The sequence below is a fragment of the Urocitellus parryii genome, assembly GCF_045843805.1.
Source record: "Urocitellus parryii isolate mUroPar1 chromosome 13 unlocalized genomic scaffold, mUroPar1.hap1 SUPER_13_unloc_2, whole genome shotgun sequence".
Lineage (NCBI taxonomy): Eukaryota > Metazoa > Chordata > Mammalia > Rodentia > Sciuridae > Urocitellus > Urocitellus parryii.
Genome location: NW_027551770.1, coordinates 1,237,042 through 1,242,333, shown reverse-complemented (window position 1 = coordinate 1,242,333; position 5,292 = coordinate 1,237,042). Strand labels below are relative to the sequence as shown.

Genomic DNA, 5,292 nt, shown 5'->3' with positions numbered 1-5,292 from the left:
GTTTATGCCTGTGTTTTCTTCCGAGAGTTTTTTAGCTTAGGTATTTGATCCATTTTGTGTCACTTCATTATATGGTGTGAGGGAGGGTTCCAGCGTCATTCTTCTGCGTGCGGACATCCAGCACATTTGTTGAAAGGGCTATTCTTTCTCCATTGAGTTTCCTTGGGAGCTTTGTCAAAATCAATTGATTATTTCTGGACTCTGGATTCTATTCTAGGCCTCTCTATATCAATACTGTGCCAGTACCATGCTGTGTTGACTATTTTAGCCTTGTAGTGAGTGAATTCAAAGCACAAATTCTCTAGCATTTTTCTTTCATTTGTCTTCAACACAAAACTTTTGGTTTTGTTGATTTTTCTCTATTCTTTAATGATTCTGTAAATCTAATCTAACTTAGACTGTAATCTAAGTGTTCCTTGGATTTGGTTTGCTCTTTCTTCCTTACAGTTTTAAGGTGGAGGGTCAGGATTCTGACTGGAGGTCTGTGTTCTTTCTCCATAAGGTGCTGGTAGCTGTGATTCCCCTCTGGACGGTGTTCCTACTTCCTGCTCCCTTGACTTCTTGTCGCCTTCTTGCTCATTTTCCTCCCTTTCCATCTTCCTGCTCCTTGGTGACCCTTCTCTGCTTGATCCTTCCTGAAAGAAGCCAGATAACCCGTGGCTGGGGCTTGTGCTGAGCGCCTAGTGGTACTGTCTCGCACACCCTCCCTCCACAGCAGCCCCTGTGAAGAAGGGGGATTTATCATCTCCACTTTATCATTCATGCAACTCAAATGCAGAAAGTTTAAGTAACTCGACGAATTCTTTTAATAGTACAAATCAGATTTGGCTTTTGCTCTTCTCCTTCCACTCTCTCCCTGCGGGAGTTCTGTAGGTTTTAGTGCTATTTTTGTATGGATGACATCCCTGTATCTATCATTAGCTTGTAGATCTCTGCTGAGCTTCTAAACGAAAGCCCCATCACCTACCAGATGTCTCCCCCCCTGCCCTGCAAGCCGGACCCCTCTGCAGCTCCTTCCTGGCCACTACCTTGTCTCCAAACCTCCTTCCTGTGTCCGCCCTTTGGGTAATAACGCTGGCTCCTTCAGACCGACTCCCAGATGCCAGTTTATGCCAACTTCCTGCCCTGAGATGAATGTCAGTGTTATTTCCTGTATTTGTTCCTTTCCATAAAATCCTTTCTTCTGACAGACATGCTTCTCATTCCCCAGCCATCTGGTGAGTTGCCTCCTGGGCTCCAGGCAGAATTCGATGCCCCACTAAGTTCTTCTTGAGTCCTTGTTTGTAATTTCATCATAGCATCCTCCACATGGGGTATAATGTTTCCATTCTTGAGGTTTTCTGCTATCTACTGCTAGAAGGTGAGCATTGAGGTTGCATAGTGTGTAGAAGGTATTGCAGAAAGCTTGTGAAATACATGAAGAGTTCTAAGGTGAGGGAATATTATTTACAGCTGGAATAAGACTTGTTTGAGACAGAGGTCATTGCAGAGTTATTGCCCCAGATCTCCCTTGCACATTAAACATTAGTCCCACCAGGGACATTATTCCTGATATCCCAGGTCTGATCAGGTGGTTCCTTTAGATCTCTCTTTTGCAGAACTATATCTATATATATCTATATATCTATCTATCTATATATATATATATATATATATATATATATATATATATATATATATCACTCAGGATTGTGGTGCTCGGGATTGAACCCAGGACTTTGTGCATGCAAGGCAACCCTACCAACTGAGCTATATCCCCAGCCTGTGATGTACATTTTTAAATATTTGTGAAGTTATATTTTTTATTCCATCTGCTCCACTTGATTCTGAACTCTATGAGTAGACACTGCATAGGTCTCACTTCTGCACAGTTGTCTCCTGTTCCCTCATCCAGAGCCTGGCCTGTAGCCAAAGCTCAATTGATATTTATCTGGACAAATGAAAAACAGTCACCATGATTCTTTTTATGTTTAGTAGTTTCTATCTCTATTTTGGTTGCTAGTTTTATTATGGAGATGCCTTAGCACAAAAAAAGGAATGCTCACATATTCAGCAAACTCATAAAAAAAGCAAATCCCGTGGACCCAGAGATCTTTGGGTGATATTGGGATTTGGGGCTTGTTAGGACGGGTTTTCTTCCAGCTAGATTCTTGGACTCAGTTCTGGAGTTAAATAAGCATAATACTAAACAAGTCTGAGAAAACCAGCTTCCAAGCCTCACTTGAAGAATACAGAGAGGACCTTCCAATCAGGTTCCATGTGACACTGATTTTTTTTTTAGATTTAACTTATATGACAATTTATTTCATTTGTCCCAACCCTACACTCTTGGGTTGATCTTGATTATTTCATGAGCATTGAATACACTTCATCAAACTCTTCAGCAGGCTCTCTTTTAGTCTTTTCTTGTTAATGAACTTCCTGACATTTTTCTATTTCTTCTTTTATCATAGATGCTTCTGCAGTTTCTTTGTAGGTCTAGGATTCCAAAGTATGCACAAGAACAACTGAGGATTTGATGGAGTTAATTTGTAGGCAGATGTGTGTGTTGAAAGCAGAAGACAAGAGGTTGCAGTCTGGACTTTGATCTGACATTCTGTCTGCCAGGAGATTATATATATATCCATTGCCTAAACCCATTTCCTCCCATTGTTAATTGTGTTTAATAATTTTTACTGGACTCTGAAAATGATTTTGCTCAGCAATGCTTATTATTATTCCATAATTACTCTAGGAATAGAAAGGGGAAAATGAGTACAATGCTTGTCTGCAGAAATGAATGGATTCCAGGATTCGCATTAGATTTACCTCTCTGTTTTAGTTTAAAAAATGTGAATATTGCTTATTTCTCTGTTTTTTTTCTTTTGCATATTATGTCCTTCCTTGCCAAAGAGGAGACAGGATAAAAGATATTTGATGGTTTATAAATGAAAAAAACACATGTACAATTCCCATGGACCAGGGGTCAGGTTTGTGATGGAAGGAACGTCCATTCTACTCAGTTTTAATGACTGCTAATAATTTTAATGACAGCAAGCCTGGTGATATTCCATTCCTTGTGATTCTTAAAAATAAAACACATCATTTTAGGTTTGATGAATAAAACAACTATCCAAGTTTCTTAGTTAACTTTTAAGTCTTTCTACATGGTGGTGATAGTCTCTGCTTGAGTAATGCCCAGGACACCATGACCAGCCCTTCTACAGACAGCCTGTGACTAGCCTGGCATCCATAGTGCCTTGGTTGGTGGCCCAGTCTTGTTCCTCGCTGGCTGAATCACACTGTCGTCCTGAGTCCTTCTGTGTTTCCAGTTTCAACATTACACATCAGAAATAGTGATACCAGCTTCTTCAAGGTGGTAGGATTCCATGAGATAACATGAACTTTAAATAAATATTAAAAGCTTCCTCATTCCTCCCTCCAAATATTAAAAAAAATCACACATGCTATGTGTGTGTGTGTGTGTGTGTGTGTGTGTGTGTGTCTTCAGGGCATTGGTGAATTTCTCATCTCCCCCCATTGCCTATCCTTGATTCTGTCCCTCTTGGGATGACTCTGCATCTCCTTTTTTTTTTTTTTAATTTCTTACATATCTGAAAATAGTGGAGTGCATTACAATCATAATTATCCATTCACAACACCATTTTTTGTAACTCTGTATATAAAATATGTTTACTCCAAATTATGCCATTATACATGAGCTCTTTATTATTATTATTATTATTATTATTATTATTTTTTTTTTTTTTGCATTACAATTCTTAATACACCTTTAGACCACATTTTACCATATCTCTGATTGTATATAAGGTATGTTGACACCAAACTCACATCTTCATACATGTATTTTGTATAATGATGAGGGTCTCCTTCCACCACCCATGCTATTCTCCTTCGCCCCCCTTTCCCTCCCACCCCTCTTCCCGATCTAGAAGACTCTGCCTCTTCTCCCTGAGCAGAGGGTCTGTGTGTGATGAAAGTTGCTCAGAGTCAAGATCCAAGAAGGAGAAACAGACTGGTTCCAGTTTAGCTCCTGCACAGATGAGCTGCCCTCTGGGAGACTGAGGATTGGCCAGATTTATTGAATTTAGAATTGTGGATGTTTCTAAATGAAATCTGTTCTTGGGCTGGGAGAGTGAAAGCAGAGTCAAAAAAAAAGCAAAGTCATACTTTTCAAAGTCGATTTTTTTTAAAATTTCAAATAAATTCATTCTCTCTACATCTGTTTCCTTTGCCAGGTGTCCCCGGGTGGACAGTGGGAGCCCTGCAGCAACATGCCTGAGCAGAGCAACGACTACAGGGTGGCCGTGTTTGGGGCTGGGGGCGTTGGCAAGAGCTCCCTGGTCCTGCGGTTTGTGAAGGGCACCTTCCGGGAGAGCTACATCCCCACGGTGGAAGACACCTACTGGCAGGTGATCAGCTGCGACGAGAGCATCTGTACCCTGCAGATCACCGACACCACCGGGAGCCACCAGTTCCCGGCCATGCAGAGCCTGTCCATCTCCCAGGGGCACGCCTTCATCCTGGTGTACTCCATCACCAGCCGGCAGTCCCTGGAGGAGCTCAAGCCCATCTACGAGCAGATCTGGGAGATCAAAGGGGACATGGAGAGCATCCCCATCATGCTGGTGGGCAACAAGTGTGACGAGAGCCCCAGCCGCGAGGTGCAGAGCAGCGAGTCGGAGGCCCTGGCGCGCTCCTGGAAGTGCGCATTCATGGAGACCTCGGCCAAGCTCAACCACAACGCCAAGGAGCTCTTCCAGGAGCTGCTCAACCTGGAGAAGCGCAGGACCTTGAGCCTCCAGATCACGGCAAAAAGAGCAAGCAGCAGAAGAGGAAAGAGAAGCTCAAGGGCAAGTGCGTGGTCATGTGAATGCCCTGGCCACGGAAGGAGCCTCTGCTGTCCCCCCGGCCTCGCCCCTTCCCCACCCCACGTGAACCCATTATCCGGGCAGCATGTCCGATGCCCACGTGTTAGAACATGGCACCTGACCGAGGCCCGCCCTGGTGTCCTGAAGAAGGCATTCCACACCCCTCACAATAATAATAAGCCACCCTTCTGTGGAGTCCCCGAGTCTGCCAGGCAGTGACATCGAAAGCCAGCACGCTCAGCATCCCAGGGAACTGAGAGAGGTGACGGTCATTTATGAGGGCGGCTTCTGCCATGAGGAGGTAGGAAGACTAAGACCCTTCAAAGCAGGAGAAGCTGGGAAGGCTGAATGTCATCTACCTGCATGAGAGAGAGCTAGAGCTACTGGCACCAACTCCAAACCAGCCATTTCTCTCTGCTCA

The 5,292-nt window shown here is 43.5% G+C and overlaps 1 pseudogene; it reads left to right on the top strand.

The window, feature by feature from the left end:
• Nucleotides 1-4,274: 4,274 nt before the first annotated feature.
• Nucleotides 4,275-4,873, top strand: LOC144251422 (GTP-binding protein Di-Ras2-like; annotated as a pseudogene).
• The last annotated feature ends 419 nt before the right edge of the window (nucleotides 4,874-5,292 follow it).